This window comes from Canis aureus, chromosome X, assembly GCF_053574225.1.
Source record: "Canis aureus isolate CA01 chromosome X, VMU_Caureus_v.1.0, whole genome shotgun sequence".
Classification (NCBI taxonomy): domain Eukaryota; kingdom Metazoa; phylum Chordata; class Mammalia; order Carnivora; family Canidae; genus Canis; species Canis aureus.
This window is the reverse complement of record NC_135649.1, coordinates 21113136-21130987: the sequence shown is the minus strand read 5'-3', so window position 1 is coordinate 21130987 and position 17852 is coordinate 21113136. Positions and strand designations below refer to the sequence as shown.

General features: G+C 37.5%; 2 pseudogenes across 3 annotated transcripts in view; one reads left to right on the top strand and one right to left on the bottom strand.

Annotated features, from left to right (window-relative positions):
- LOC144308792 (elongation factor 1-alpha 1 pseudogene) overlaps positions 1-17852 on the bottom strand; it is a 279120-nt pseudogene that overhangs the window by 25352 nt on the left and 235916 nt on the right. The gene's annotated exons all lie outside the window — the stretch shown is intronic.
- LOC144308815 (olfactory receptor 13H1-like) lies at positions 7608-11854 on the top strand (annotated as a pseudogene).

The window sequence follows — 17852 nt, the reverse complement described above, 5'->3', positions numbered from 1 at the left end:
GAAATGGCAGAAGAGATCTCCCAGAGCCATATGGCTACTTCTTTTATGAAGCTGCCCTTGAAACACTGGCCTGTTGAGTTTCAGGCCTTAGGAGAGGCAGTCAATTGCAGAGGGAAGACCACTGACCAGGATCTGGAGACATGGGTATGAAAGGCTCCTCTGCTTGCTAAAGCCTCAGAGACAGTAGCCTTCTGTGCCACAGTTTCTCCAACTTAAAAATTTGGAAGTTGTACTACATGGAATCCAAGGTCTTCATCTGGGTTTGAAAATGGCATCAGGGATCCCTGGGTGGCGCGGTGGTTTAGCGCCTGCCTTTGGCCCAGGGCGCGATCCTGGAGACCTGGGATCGAATCCCACGTCGGGCTCCTGGTGCATGGAGCCTGTTTCTCCCTCTGCCTATGTCTCTGCCACTCTCTCTCTCTCTCTCTCTCTCTCTCTCTGTGTGTGTGTGTGTGACTATCATAAATAAATAAACATTAAAAAAAGATTTATTTATAAAAAAAAAAGAAAAGAAATTGGCATCAGAATATCAATGAAGTTGGCTTCCCCAGCCCCATCATTCCTGATCATTTTCAACTGAAATAAGGAAAAAGTCCTTGCAAAGAGGTGCAGCTCTCACCATGGCACCACCTACTTAGGCAAATCTCCAAGGAATGAGCTGACCCTGGGCAGAGCTCTCTCTCTCGACTACCTTAACATGACATTATCTTATCATATCATGGCACGTCTTGCCCACTTAGTGATGGCCCACCACTGGCTGTCCTAGCATTCTTTCATTTGACTAATATTTATTGGGTGTGTAGTAATGCTTCAGGAACTGTGCTAGATACTGTGGAAATGACAGTGAGCAAGGACACAGTGTCTCTCCTCCTAAAATTAGGCCCAGTGGGGGAGATACATAAACAAACAAATAAGTAAAACATAAAAGGATAAGTGAGCATATAAGAAAAGGGAAGGGAAGTAGAGTTCTACCTGAGAAGTCAAGGTATGTTACCCTGAGGTAATGATGTTAGACATCAAACTAAATCAATTTTTTGTTAACCGTCCAGATATTTAGAATCACTCAGGTGACTGTTGCAGATTTGCTTGCCTAATATCCTGGCGCTTGGTACCACTTAGATGAAAATGTTAGATTCCTAGGCCATTTAGGGCCAAAGTTGCCAAGAAAGTAATGAAATATTTTATTTTCAAAAACCTAGAGACTTAATTAAGGAGGAAAGCGACTTCAGTGTTAGTAGTCCAGAAATAAACTCCTTCTCTTGGGCATGTTCTTATAAATACTTTTGAACTCTTTCATGTGAAGAGCCTTCTAATTGCCTCTCTGGAACCTAATCCTGGAGGCTTTGAAATGGTTTCCCTTTGCAACTTTGAAACCTTTGGTACTGTATCCCCTGGCAGGTATGATTCTACCTCCCTCCCTGGCCTTTGTAATAATTGGACTTTGGAAGTGTTCTTTTCCCCATTTAGTGAAGTGCTGCTGCTCTTCAGTTACATTTGGAACTTCAGGAACTTCAAGTCTCTGCTGAATGGAAGGAAAGCTTACAATGTGTTCTATGTTTACTGTGTTTATACTATTTGACACTGGTCAGACCAAGGTTTCTTTCCTGGGCTGGAATGATCCACTGGAACACTGTTCCAGGTCACAGGAAGAAAGAAATTCCTGTGATACCTCAAGTGCCTATCTGCCAGGACACTTACTACTCTGTACCTCACCTTATAGCCAGTTGTGTCCAGATGTTACCCTTCATCTCATTACTCAACTGTGAGTTCCTTACAGGCAATAATAGTGCTTTGGTTTCCCTTAGATGCTACATGCCTAGGGCTAATGCCTTGTATGTAGGAGGTGCTTGTTCAATATTTGGCCAAAGTCCAAAGTTTCAATGTTGCTTTATTGATTTCTCAATACCATTTCATTGTCACATAAAGCCTACTGTAAATCATTCTCAAAGTCAGCCATCTTCATTCTAACCCACATAGCAACATTGTTTCATTATTTTACCAGGTGCTAAAATTATACTCTAAACTTCTTAAATCAGAGGAGTTTTCTAGTTTTTCTAAACATTGTATTTGTTCATCGCCAGTAATTTTCATAAAAGCTAACTTCTAGCCTTATGTATTATATACTTCTCCCTGAAGAGAAAGGAATGGTACAATCTGTTCTTCAATTCACCATGCTAAACTGTTATTTAGGATACAACACAATCAAGGACTAACAAGTATAAATAAAGAATTTTAATAATTTCTTCTAAGTTTACAAATAATTTATTTTTATAGTTGTGTCCATTTAGTTTCCATGAAAAGCTTCATATTGTCTTGCTTATTGGGAAAAAACAAATATTATTCACCATGATTTTTGATGGTCTTTATATTGACCATTAAGAAACCAAACATACCTGAAATCATAAAACTAGAAGAGTCCTAAATTATTTTCTAGTACCATGGGAAAATGCTTAAGTGGGAAAGCAGTTCACATTTTGTATAGTGTGACATCATGACTGTGAAAATAGCAGAGAAACAGGAAAGGAGCCCAAATGTCATTAATGGTCACAACTAAGCAGTGGAATTCTCTGTGATTTTTGTTTAGTTACTTATGGTTAAAATAGACTTAAAAATAGATCGGCCCTACGACCCAGCAATTGCACTGTTGGGGATTTACCCCAAAGATACAGATGCAATGAAACGCTGGGGCATCTGCACCCCGATGTTTATAGCAGCAATGTCCACAATAGCCAAACTGTGGAAGGAGCATCGGTGTCCATCAAAAGATGAATGGATAAAGAAGATGTGGTCTATGTATACAATGGAATATTACTCAGCCATTAGAAATGACAAACACCCACGATTTGCTTCAACGTGGATGGAACTGGAGGGTATTATGCTGAGTGAAGTAAGTCAATTGGAGAAGGACAAACATTATATGGTCTCATTCATTTGGGGAATATAAAAAATACTGTAAGGGAATAAAGGAGAAAGGAGAAAAAATGAGTGGGAAATATCAGAAAGGGAGACAGAACATGAGAGACTCCTAACTCTGGGAAACGAACTAGGGGTGGTGGAAGGGGAGGTGGGCAGGGGGTGGGGGTGACTGGGTGACAGACACCGAGGGGGGCACTTGATGGGATGAGCACTGCATGTTATTCTAGATGTTGGCAAATTGAACATCAATAAAAAATAAACTTATTTAAAAAATAAATAAATAAATTTAAGGTGTGCAATTTGATGATTTGATACACTTTTATATTGCAAAATGATTACCACTATAACATTAGCTGACATCTCTCTCACATCACCTAATTATCATTTCTTTTCTGTGGTAGGAACATTTAAGATTCTACTCTATTAGCAACTTTCAAATATATCCATGCTATTATTAACTATAATCACCACGCTGTACATCAGGTCCCCAGAACATACTCATAAGTGGGAGTTTGTATCCTTTGACCACATCTCCCCAATTCCTCCACTCCCAGAAACTAGTAACCACTCCTACTCTCGGTTTCTACGAGTTCAGCCTTTTCAGGCTCCACATATAAGTGAGATCATACAGTATGTGTCTTTTTCTGTAGAATTCCATATTTTAGTAATCTAAAATTTGGGTGACATAATTCTGTGCATTTTTTTAAATGCAGCCGTCATTCTAAGGTCAAGTGGGGACATGAACAATGAATATGCATGCTAAGTTGACTCCTTCTTTTAGCGAGAGGAGTCATTTGCACTCACCATCTTGTACAGATCCCCTTTGCCCTATTCCCTCATTTTTCCTCCCAGTCACCTCTTCTTACAAGTACCCATTGCCAGCAGTGTCTTCAGGGAGGCTCATAACCTCTGGTGCAAAAGGAGATTTGACTGTTTTGGCAAATGGTTGTCAATTTGTTGTTATGAGTTGGGTTCACTAAAGGAAAACTAAACTTTTACATGATGGGTGCTAATTCCTGCTAATTGCCATCACCTCATAATTAAATTGGCAGAAATTTCACTCCACGAGCAGGGGATATGAAACCTGGCAGGCTTAAAAACAACCACCTCAGAGGACTCTGAGATTGGAAAGTGTGAAATCAACAGGTTGTTTCTAGGCCTTAGTTGTATGAGGGATTCAGAGGACACAGAGTGGCACAAAGGAGTGTTGTTAGAAACAGGATAAGAGATACGTGGATGCCTAAGGAACCACCATTTGCTGTGACCTGTAGAGGATGGGTAGTTCCCAATGACTATAATGCAGAAAGCAAATGCAAGGTGGTGTGCAGGCTAGAGGATATGATTTCAAGAATAATCAACATACCATCTAGATTAGCAGTTGGAAAAGTATAGCATGTGGATCAAAAACAGCCCACTCCTTGTTTTCATGGTTTTATTAGTGTACGGCTGTGCCTATTTGTTTACATGATGTCTAAGGCTGCTTTAGTGCTACAATGGCAGAGCTAAGTAGTTGCAACAGAGACCTATGGCATGCAAAATCTAAAATAACTCTTACATGAATGATTTCAGAAACAGGTAGCTAGTCCCTGTTCCAGATCATAAAAGGGATAGATTGAAAGAAATAATCCTGAAAGGAAGCCAGAACAAAAGAGAGGTTAAGAGGATCCCACTCTATGTGTGGAAGATTAGAAATGGGATAACTTAAGAGAGGAGAAAAAAGGGTAGTGGGTAGAAGTTGTGTTCCTATGTTAAAATATACATGAATGAAGGTATTTCTATAAAGGTGATTCTGAATCAATTATAGCTGAAATTGGCAAACCACAGCCTGGCCAAAAAAACTGGAGCACTGTGTGTTTTTTTTTAACTGAAGTTTTATTGGAAGATAATCACACCCATTAATTTTTATATTTTCTATGGCTGTAGCATTATTGCAAAAAACTTTAATAACAGGCTAAGACATTTAATTATTCACTTCTCTTCAAACCCCCTCCTCTTCTGGTCTTTCTCAAATTGTAAGCCCATGTGAATCAGCTTTGAGAGTTCTTTTTCTCCTTCCTAGGTGTATCTACTGTCCTTCACCTGTTTCCAGTCACATTTCCAGTCTTATTATCTTTTATTGCCAGTAATCTGCAAAAGCAAATGAGAGAACTTTATCTTCAGGCAATATTTTGGCCTCATGATTACATGCCATAACCCAAATCATGGGTAACATAGTGGGTTTGAAATTTTAAGATTTAATACCTGCTTAAACAAATTTCCCCTAATATATTGATTAATGATTAATACTATGTTGGAAGAATGTATCCAGTGACATGCCCAGGGCCCTGCTCTGTTCAACACTTTTATCAAATGACTTAGATAAAAACCCAGAAGACAAATTTACCAAATTTTGAGTGACACAAAGAAAGTAAGAGGTGCTTAAGTAAAATTTCAGATACCAGAATTAGCATCCAAATGATCCCCTCAATGATCCCATCCCCTCAATGGAGAGGAACCCCAAGCCAAGCTGAATAAGATGAAGCATTGCTTAGCAAATCATAAAGCTGAGCCTTAAGGTTAAAGAAAATCAGTTATACAGTCACAGAGGAAGTGAGATAACTGGTTTTATAGGAGTTTCTGTGGAAGAAAATCAAGGTTAGGGGCTTTACATCCTTGCTAAGCATACTATTAAAAATAAACAGCTATTCTAGGATATGTAAGAATGCTGCCACTATCTGTAGTTTCTCCATGATGGACACTAGTCATTCAATGCTTTCAGAAGGGTGTCTGGTTCACAAGACCACTCTTTAAGAGAACACTGGGAAAAAACAGGAGTAGACCTAGGTATTTTCAGGAATAGATCTGGGTAATTGAGAGGTCTTGGAATGAACGTGTCATCTGAATTGAGATAGAAGGACCACAGCATGATTAGCTTGGAGAAAAATATTCTGTGACATTGGCGTCATTAATGAGTTTCTGTGGTAATTCTAAGCCTAACACAGGAGTTGAAGAGTTTCTGGGACATGAAACTTTCAGTGGTAAAATCAAGAAAGTCCAGGACAAACCAGGAAGATTGGTCACCCTACACTGTGCTTCAGCTACACTTATCTCTTATTCAGCAAACATTTAAACTTGTTTTGCTGTAGTTTTGCTGCTGTTTTGAGTGTAGTGTAGTAACCACTAACACCCAATAAGAAGTGACTGTCTGTCTGAAAGTCCTTCTTTTCTGTTGTCATTCTACAGAACACTGCTCTATCAGTCAACACATTTTTTGGTACCAAAAATCAATGACTACAAATTTTAGGGAAAAAAGTTATTCAGGGTCACATGGCCCCAAACAGCATCATTAAATGCAACATAAAAATACCTTAATGGAAGAATCCATTCAGTCAAAGTGACATTGGGAGCTTTTATTTCAGCATTTTTCAAGACTTTCTTCTGTGCAAAGTAGAGTGCCAGAGAAAGCAGAGCGACTGTTCCATCTCACTCAAACTCTCTTCCCTGAAATTTTCACATATTTACTTTGTGTCATTTTGGTCTCCACTCAAACATCACCTTCCTTGAAAGCAAACACCTATAATAACAATCTTGTTCCACTGCTCTTTCATACCACCCTGTTTTATTTTCAACTTAACAGTTATTACTATCTGAATTACTTTATTTGTTACTTATTTTCTGTCTCATCCCCACAGAATACAAATTAAATAAAAGGGAAGTCTTGTCTCTTTTGTTCTTTGCTATATTCTCAGCAAGTAGAACAGAAATGACACACGGTAAGAAATCAATAATTATTTGCTGAATGGATAAATGAATGAATTATTCTGCATGACCATGAAGCTTAGATTGAATCCTTTCATATACACACCAAAAGGCTCTGAGGAAAAAATATCTACTTGATAAGTAAAATTCAGTTACCTAGTAAACTTTCAGAGTAGGCCACACAGATCAGTATGAAATAAGGATAGGTTTAGTAGACTCTGATTATAAGGCAAGAAAGTTGCTGTCAGGGCACCTGGGTGGCTCAGCAGTTGAGCATCTGCCTTCAGTTCAGATCATGGTCCAGGGCTCCTGGGATCCAGTCTCACACAGGGCTCCTTGTGAGGGGCCTACTTCTCCCTCTGTCTATGCCTCTGCTCTCTCTCTATGTATCTCATGAATAAGTAAATAAAATATTTAATAAAAAAGTTGCTGTCAGTTAGGCCTTATGAGATTGCTAGATAAGTATTGTCTACACCCAAGAGAGTTGAGTCTGTGCTGTTTGCATGCTCTGTGCTGTGTACTTAAAGTGAAAAAGGTCTATTTTTATCTAAATCTCTTGTGATTCTCTCTGATGAAATTATCATCAGAGACTTTAAGAAATTCAAAATTAAAAGATTTAGATAAAGGAGATCTATGTCCTCACAACCAACTTCCCTTTTAGAAATATGAGCCGCAGAATTTCTTTCTTTTATGAATTCCCAGATGATATGGTTTTTTCTCCCAAGATTCTAGCCCATTCTATCATAATTAAGTCCATAGCATCAATTCCTCTCAATGCTTCTTTAACCTTCTGAGAAATGGAATTGTCAGTAAGGCAAATCCCAAATTTATCAGATGCTCTGCTTTTAGCAGAATGAGACTTCCATCAGATGCCTGGACAGCTGAAGCCCTCCATTCCCACTGTAGCTTGCCTCTATGCCAGTTCTGTAATCTTCATTAGGGAAGCATCAACCATGTCCTCTGTGAAATATTTCCTGGATGACACTCCAATTTCTCCCAGTTTGTATGCTCATGCAAATGTTCTCCATCTTATCTTCCTTCATATTTTGTGGATTTCCACACATGCTTAATATATTTTTAATATTTGGGGGTGAAAAGGTCTCTAAGAATCACAAAGAAAATTCTTAAGGAATGAGTATTTCACATAGGCAGACCCTTACCGTTAACCCTCTATGGAAGGAGTGAACCACTAACACCCAATAAGAAGTGACTATCTGTCTGAAAGTCCTCCTTTTCTGTTGTCATTCTACAGAACACTGCTCTATCAGTCAACACATTTTTTGGTACCAAAAATCAAAGACTACAAATTTTAGGGAAAAAAGTTATTCAGGGTCACATGGCCCCAAACAGTATCATTAAATGCAACATAAAAATACCTTAATGGAAGAATCCATTCAGTCAAAGTGACATTGGGAGCTTTTATTTCAGGATTTTTCAAGACTTTCTTCTGTGCAAAGTAGAGTGCCAGAGAAAGCAAAGCGACTTAGATATGGCTGTTAAATCCAAGGACTTACAGCCTCCAAAGTGTACACTCAGCCTTACTTCCATTATATGGGGTCCAAAGTCCCTTCAGTTAAAAAGAAATAAAAAACTTTATCTAATCTCTGTTAAACCCACAATCATACTTGGAAGAGAACTGAATTGAGCAACACAACATATCCTTTGCAGAACCCAGCAAACACAAAAGTTATGCAATCATCCTATGATATGCATCTTGTTCTCCAAAATTCCTCAATATAGATTCTTCATAGCACTACCTGAGCATTTAATATTCTAGCAGAAAAGAAAGTAAATTCATGAAGAACTACTCAGACAGAAGAAAGTTTCTCTTTGAAGAAGACTGTGTGTGGTTACCCAACACCACCATATTAACCTACCAGAATCATTGCTATATGGAACATTCACTGAAATTCTCATTAACCAGGTTAAGAGGAAAAGGAACATTATTTTGATAAGCAAAATATAACAGAAGCTTCCTCCTCCTTCTTTGTTTTCTCTATGTTTGTATTAGACAACTAAATTACAAAACAGGGATATCTCCTAAATCTCAAAAATGGAAACTATTCTTCAAGACTGAGGTCATGAATTCTTCAACATTACTCCATTATCCTAATTTCCAAAGGTCCTTCTTACATTTGAATTGTGTTTTCTTTTAATGTTACTTAAATATTTTTGGTCTGTAAGTACACTATACATTTTTGGCAAAGACCAATATTTTTAAAATATCTAGATGTATTCAGCAAGGACATCTCCTCAATTTATTTTTCTGTGGCTGGGAACTAAGTAACAGAACTTTGGACACCTCAAGAAGAAATTTCATTTTCATATTTGTACGGGCAAAGAAAAATCACATGTCATGAACTGGCATGAACTATATTATCATTATGTATGCTAGACAATGAATTTCTTTATTGTTTTTAAACACCAACCTTTCATGGTAGCCTTATTACAAGCCATCTCTGTGTAAATAAAAGAAAAATAAATTTAACAAGTAGAAATAAATGTGCATGATTCACCAGCACAGTTAACTCAAGATTTTCCAGCCTTATAACCACAACTGATAGGAAGATTTATTACCACAGCTGCTTGTATTAAACTTCTTTTCCTTGCAGTTGAAGGAATCAAATTTCTTCTTGGAGATTAGTCATTTGTGGGGGTGTTGCCAACTGCAAAATGCTTCTGTTATGAATGAGGTGCACTTCTCTGTTACTGTCCTCCAGCCCTAAGTCAGTGAGTAATTTTCATCCTTTTATGTGTCTTCTCCCGCCTACAATCAGGAACAGATTTTAATGACTTACACAGTCAAACTTTCTTTGGTTGTTACTCAAACCTGAAACTTCAGATGGTATTGTTTCTGATAACATAATAATTTCACAAGGAAAGGTAGGATGAAATGACATTTTGACACATGTTTACAAGGATGAAATTCAAGCCAAAGGAAGGGTCCATATGGGATATGAAAATGAGAACAGAGTTAACATAGCTTGTGTGGGTCACAATTGTGCCAGGCACTGCACTAGGTTCTTTATAGACATAACCTTTTCTAATTCTTGCAACAATCATGCAAGAGACTAAGTGATATTCCCATTTCATATATGAGGAAACTGACTTTCTTAGGATTGTGAGGTTACTGGTGGCTGACTCAGAATTTAGGCTTAGATCCCACTGACTCCTTCACTTTCTTTCTGTATTTTAACATTCTGCTTTTTTGGGTATGAAGAATTACCCAATTATATGCAGCACTAATACAACAATACAGTATGGAGAGATTTGATTCTGTGTCTAAATAAGAAACTCTTAAAGCCAAAATAGATTTCAATGGGTCATCTGTTTTACTCCCTACCAAAATTACACAAAACTGACAGGACTCTGTCTTTCCTTCTTTCTTCCTTTTTTTCTTTCTTTCTACACACCTGGAAACATGTATTCCAAAATTTGACTTGTCTCTCTTCAAAATTTCTGGTAAACATTGTCTTCATAAAATCCTTTATCTAATAAAATTTTCCCATCACCCTTTAAGCTTTTGTTTGGAGACAGTAGGATCTGCACATAGTAAGCTTCTGTCATTGAAGACAGATGTCAGAACAATTGAACAAAGAGTGAGATTTTAGTAAATCCATGAGTCGCTTCATTTATTTCATGTCATTTTGGCTGGTGTTGTTTTTCCATTGAATTGACTGATTGCTATAGCTACATATACACTTCCTAATTTGCCATCCATATGTGGTTTTAATATGACATAGAGGAAGCAAAAAAAAAAGAGCTGAAAAGCAAATAAGTATTTCAAGCATTCACAATTGTATCATTGATCTTAAAGTTAAAAATTATTGTTTGTTAATCAGTGAAACAACTTCAATAAAGCTGTCTATAAACTCATATGTTTGGTAAGAAGATATAGCATATGTGCCCCTTTTTTGGTCAAGAATAAAGTCAATCATCTAGCAATGTCCCTTTATGAGAGAAATAATTTTAACTCAATGTTAATGACTATCTTACTTGATTAGGTATAAGTACCTCTAATGGGGATCTAACATAGTCTGAACAACTTAACCTTATAAATTTCTGCAGGATAGAAAAGCAAAGAAAACCTGTATTTTCATCATTCGATACTTGAGCAGCTGAGTTTAACCCAGTAAAACAAATGACACACAATAATTAATCAGAAGTCTAGAACATGAACTCTAACAAGCTACTAAGATGCTATTTTTCTTAATTAGTAACATAGATGACATTATGTTTTGTCATCTTTCCTAGTACTTGAGATGACTAAATGGGCAGTCTAAAGACAATGTCTCTGAGATGGCTGAATTCATCCTCACGGAATTTTTCCAACAGCCTCAAATCTAGGCTGCCTTCTTGGGACTACTGTATTTCTACCTGGTCACCATGTTTGGGACCAGCTTTATTGTAGTGAGATGGGATTCTCAACTTCATATCCTCATGTATTTTTTTCCTCAGTAATTTATCCTTCCTTGGTATCTGTTACTCTATCAGCTGGGAAACATATGTCTTGGCCCAATGTTTCAGGGACTTCCCCATCATTTTCTACACCAGCTGTTAGGCCCAGATGACCACATCCCTCTTTCCAGGGATGACAGAATGCCTCTTCCTTGCTGTCATGGTTTATGACAGGTTTGTTGCTAACTCCAATCCCCTGCATCACGCCACCTTTATGAATAATCAGGTTTGCATACAGTTGGCATTGGGAACCTGGGCCAGTGCCTTTTTAGTAGCAGTCTTGCCAATCATTGCAATTCCTGCTTATTATTATGGACAGAATATCATCAACCATTTTACCTGTGAGATTCAGGCCCTGCTGAAGTTCAACTGCTCAGACACTCCTGTCAGTCTGAGTCTAGGTCTGGTTATCCGTATATTCACACTGTCCATGACCTTCCCTTTTGTCCTTATTTCCTACTTCTACATTGTAGTTATCATGCTGAGGATCCATTCTGTTCCGGCCAGGCTCAAACCTTTCTCCACCTGTGTCACCCATCTAACTGTAGTCACCATATTTAATGGCAAAGCCATCTACATGTACCTGAAACTACAGTCAAAGGAATCTCAGGAAGAATACAAATTATTCTAAATATTTTATTTAGCAGTTATTCCCACATCAATTCCCCTCATTTACACTCTGAGAAACAAGGACGTAAAATCTACACTTAGGAAGTTAGCCAAAGAAAACGAAAAATCCTAATGGCTCTCTTTAAACCTCTTCAATGTGCAAGAAAAACAATGAAAACTTGGTTCATAAAATTCCAATTTATGTTTTTTAAAACAAACAGCATCAAAAATCTTAGTGAAAATTCTACAAGGTCACTACTAGACACTCAGTAACAAATTAACCTTAAATGTTAACATTTTGTCAAGTCATATTACGACCTAAAGTCATGAATGTGTCCAAAATAGTTTAAATAATAGTAGGAGATAGGCAAAGGCGAATGCTACAGCTATAGTAGTCCATCAGGGACAGGTTCTTTTCTGAGATATAGAGAGCAAGGTTTTTTGTGATCAAACATCTTTCTTTCCACACAAGGTGGATAAAATTCAAATATAGCACACTAGTTATATATATAGTATTTGCTCCTCATATCACATTTTATAGGTGTCTGCCCCAATTTGAACCTAAGGGACAAATAACCTCTTAATTTTCACATTTATATGATAGCATCTCATTGCAAGAAGTATCTTTGTATGTATAAAGCACTTTATCTTTTAAAAAGCATTTTAAATAAATATTCTAGTTTATACTTATAATTTCTTATTTTAAAATCATTTGCATATTATACATATTAATAAATCTTTTCTCAACCAACATTGCTTCTACAAATATTAAATTTCCATCATATCAATTTCTTACAAAAATGTTTAAACTAAAATTGTTATTCTTTTGCCTTCTCCAATTTCTATGCCTTCTCTTCCATGATGTGCCTTAGCGACCCTCTGGCCATTTCTACTCCCACTTCTCATACACATTCATGAGCTTTAGCATTTCTGCTCTACCCAAGAGTCTTCATGGCCAAGATTGTGATTATTTTTCTCCTTCTTCCTCATTTAATAAGATGCCATATGCACTTTCTATTGTTGGCAGCCAACATGTACACTTTGTATTATGGTAATTTGTTGATTCTTTTTCTCATCTTAACTTTGACTGACTCTGGAATTTTTCTGTCAAAGCACATTGAGAAGGCTATATATCTTGCTTCTAAAATTTTCTTTCCTCCCACACTCTTCTTTTAGATTGATGGATATCTGGTCACACTATTTCCTTTCTTTTTTTTTTTTTTACATTTTTTTTAATTGGAGTTCAGTTTGCCAACATATAGCATAACATCCAGTGCTCATCCCATCAAGTGCCCCTCTCAGCGCTCCTCACCCAGTCACCCCCACCCCCCGCCTACCTCCATTTCCACTACCTCTTGTTCATTTCCCAGAGTTAGGAGTCTCTCCTGTTCTGTCTCCCTTTCTGATATTTCCCACTCATTTTTTTCTCCTTTCCTCTTTATTCCCTTTGATTATTTTTTATATTCCCCAAATGAATGAGACCATATAATGTTTGTCCTTCTCCCATTGACTTACTTCACTCAGCATAATACCCTCCAGTTCCATCCACGTTGAAGCAAATGCTGGGTATTTGTCGTTTCTAATGGCTGAGTAATATTCCATTGGATACATAGACCACGTCTTCTTTATCCATTCATCTCTCGATGGACACCGAGGGTCCTCCCACAGTTTGGCGATTGTGGACATTGCTGCTATAAACATTGGGGTGCAGGTGTCCCGGCATTTCACTGCATCTGTATCTTTGGGGTAAATCCCCAACAGTGCAATTGCTGGGTCGTAGGGCCGATCTATTTTCAAGTCTTTGAGGAACCTCCGCACAGTTTCCCAGAGTGGCTGCACCAGTTCACATTCCCACCAACAGTGCAAGAGGGTTCCCCTTTCTCCACAACCTCTCCAACATTTGTGGTTTCCTGCCTTGTTAATTTTCCCCATTCTCACTGGTGTGAGGTGGGTATCTCATTGTTGTTTTGATTTGTATTTCCCTGATGGCAAGTGATGCAGAGCATTTTCTCATGTGCTTGTTGGCCATGTCTATGTCTTCCTCTGTGAGTTTTCTGTTCATGTCTTTTGCCCATTTCATGATTGGATTGTTTGTTTCTTTGCTGTTGAGTTTAAGAAGTTCTTTATAGATCTTGGATACTAGTCCTTTGCTAACCCTTTATCAAGACAGTGTGGTACTGGCACAAAAACAGACACATAGATCAATGGAACAGAATAGAGAATCCAGAAGTGGACACTCAACTTTATGGTCAACTAATATTCGACAAAGGAGGAAAGACTGTCTGCTGGAAAAAAGACAGTCTCTTCAATAAATGGTGCTGGGAAAATTGGACATCCACATGCAGAAGAATGAAACTAGACCATTCTCTTACACCATACACAAAGATAAACTCAAAATGGATGAAAGGTCTAAATGTGAGACAAGATTCCATCAAAATCCTAGAGAAGAACACAGGCAACACCCTTTTTGAACTTGGCCACAGTAACTTCTTGCAAGATACATCCACGAAGGCAAGAGAAACAAAAGCAAAAATGAACTATTGGGACTTCATCAAGATAAGAAGCTTTTGCACAGCAAAAGAAACAGTCCACAAAACTAAAAGACAACCTTCAGAATGGGAGAAGATAGTTTCTTTTTTTTTGAGACTTTATTTATTTATTTATTTATTTGAGAGAGAGATTCCAGAGGGATAGGGAGAGGGACAAGCAGATTCCCCTCTGAGCAGGGGGCCTTATGTGGGGCTCGATTCCAAGACCCTGGGATGATGACCTGAGCCAAAGGCAGACGTCTAACCAACTGAGCTACCCACTGGTCACACTATTTTCTATTCTTGGCCCCTTTGTTTACTTTCTGAAGGTTAATCAGTGTGTGTGTGTGTGTGTGTGTGTGTGTGTAAAATCTTTCAGCAGAAAACTATAATAATCAGAGAGTAAGCTTCACACTCCATTTGCCCCTGGTAGTGGTGAAGAAATCATTCTGTATGTATGTGTGTGTGTATGAGTGTGTAATTGATAATCGATATAAAATCTTAGAGTGGTTTCTGGAACATAGCAAGCATTCAATAAATTGCTATTTATTGAATAGTATTTTTTTATAAATTGCTAAGATATTATTGCAATTTTCTGAAAGTTCCCAAATACTCTCATTATTATTTCTTTCTCAAAGTCAATTTCCTTTCTGCATTGTCCTCTCCAGAGCGTACAACAAGGAGCCTCATCATCCCATTCTCTAGTTTTAGAAACATATCATATTTCTCTTTGGCTTTCACTTTTATGGCTTTGCTTTTAATCTGGTTGACTCTTATTCCAGTTCCTCTGACCTATGCTTGATATATTTTAAGTAGAGACAGCCCCAAACTTAGGAATGAGTTATGTCCAAAAGTTAACTCATATGTCATCAGCTTGGAACTCAGAGCACGTTTTCCCCACTGAGACAGAGTAGCTACATTCCAAAGGCAGCTCACCAACACCTATTTAGGTCACCATTCTATCACTAATAATACTAAAATCCCTAGGAACATTTTTAAAAGGACGTTTATTGGAAGATAGGTTTTGAGTCCACATTTGGATTCTAAAAACACAGGCACTGTTAGATGGCATTACTGCTTCAAGAAAAAGTCTGCCATGAGGATTTGTGTAATCACCCTCATGCCCTCATGAGTGTATGGGGAAATCCCCACAAGATGTAAGAGTGGGAATTGGGGAGCTTCTCTACAGACAACAAAAGTAATAACTTGCTTCTTTGTGGGGGTCATACGCAATTTAGAGGGCTACCAATCTCTCTTCATTTCTCTTTATGTTGTTGCTGGTGTTGGATGACTTGCTAACACAATACCTGGGGCCATTCATTTCACAAACATTTACTAAATGGCTATTGTATGTTAGAGATACAAATCAAAGTAAGTAGTTTTCTGCCTTTGAGAGACTCACATTAGAGATGGGGAGTAAATAAGCACCGTGAAGTGCTATAGATACTGTGATCCACATTTGTACAGTTTACAGACACCAATTCTAAATGGGCAGTCAGGAAATATTTAATAGAAGAGATGACACCTTTAGTAAAATCTTGAGAGAGGAGTAGCTTGCCAGTTGGATAAAGAAGGACAGTTTTAGTGGACACAATATGAACAAGTACAGAGGTACAAAACCCAGCTTGGTGTACTTTCAGATACTGCCAACAATTTAATTCCCACAGCAGAAAGTGTGGGAAGTGTTTTGGCAATATATAAAACTTGAGAAGAAAGCAGTAGGCCAGATTATGAGACTGCTATGATATATTAAGGAGCCAGCACTTTATTTACTCTACAGGTCGACAAACTATGGCCTGAAGGGCCAAATCCAGCTCTTGGCTTATACGGCCCATGAGTTAAGGTTGGTTTTTAAGTTGTTAAGTGATGTAAGAAAAATAACAACTGAGAAGCCTACTCTACAAAGACTGTTATGTAGCCTGCAAAGCCTAAAATATTTACTATCTGGCCCTTTAGAGTAAAATATTTTGCTGAGCTCTGCTATAGATGGTGGGCAACCATTAAAGATTTTTGAGCAGATCAGTAACATGTTCAGAATTGTTTTTAAAAGCTCACGTTTACAACAAATGTATAAGATTGATTGAAGAGGTATAAGATTGAATGTAGGATCAATTGGGAGGTGTTAATAATCTAAGACCTAATGCAGAACTGAACTAAGGATTTAGCAATAAAGATTTGGAAGAAACTTGTGTCATTAGAATACCCCTTTTTCATTTTTACATACAATTTAATTTACATTCAATGTGTATTTTCTCGGAAGTAAGATCTTTAGCACAGATATAATAAAGGGCCTCAAGGGTTGGATGAGCTCATCCTGAACATCATTCACGTCTTTTCAACATTCAATGAGCACATAGAGATATGGAGAGAGGAGGATCCAGAGTCATAGTTATGTTTTATTCATATATGACCTCTCCCTTCTCCGACCAGTATAACTTTGCATGGCATATGAAATTGCACTTTGTTCAAACAAAACATATTTTAAGATAATAAATGTCCTCTAGCTCCTTTCATGATTTCTGAAGTTCACTCATCACCTGTTATTCCTTTAGACATACTGTTGCATTACATGCATCATGAATAGTACCGCTATGAACCTTAGAAAATTTTTTCTAAAAAATGTTGTTATTCAACATAGTACTGGAAGTCCTAGCCACAGCAATCAGACAACAAGAGGAAATAAAAGGTAGGGGCGACTAGGTGACTCAGTCACTTGAGCACTGACTCTTGATTTTGGTTCAGGTCATGGTCTTGGGGTTGTAAGATTGAACTCCATGTTGGGCTCTGTGCTGGATGTGGAGCCTGCTTAAGATACTCTCTCCCTCTTCCTCTGCCCCTCCTCTGCCCCACTCACACACATGCTCTCTCTCTCTCCCTAAAAAAAAAAAAAAAAAAAAAAAAGAAAAAAGAAAAGAAAAGAAATAAAAGACATCCAAATCAGTAAGGAAGAAGTAAAGTTTCACTATTTGCAGATGACATAATACTCTATATAGAAAATCTGAAAGACTCCACCAAAAACTGCTAGAACTGATAAACAAATTCAGCAATGTCACAGGATATAAAATCAACCTACAGAAACCTGTTGTATTTCTATACAGTAATAATGAAGCAGTAGAAAGAGAAATTAAGAAAACAATCTCATTTACAATTGCACCAAAAATAATAAGATAGGTAGGAATAAGCCTAACCAAAGAGGTAAAAGACATGTACTCTAAAAACTATAAAACTGATAAAAGAAATTGAAGATGATACAATGGCAAGATATTCCATGCTCATGGATTGGAATAACAAATATTGTTAAACTGTCTACCCAAAGCAATCTACATATTTATTGCAATCCAATCAAAATACTAATGGCATTTTGCACAGAGCTAGAATAAACAACCCTAAAATTTGTATGGAACCAGAGAAAACCCTGAAGAGCCAAAAGAATGTTGAAAGAGAAAACCAAAACTGGAAGCATCACAATTATGGACTTCAAATTATAATACAAAGCTGTAGTAATCAAAATAGCATGGTACTAGAACAAAAATAGACACATGACTCAATATAACAGTAAAGAAAATACACAAATAAACCCACAATTATATGGCCAATTAATCT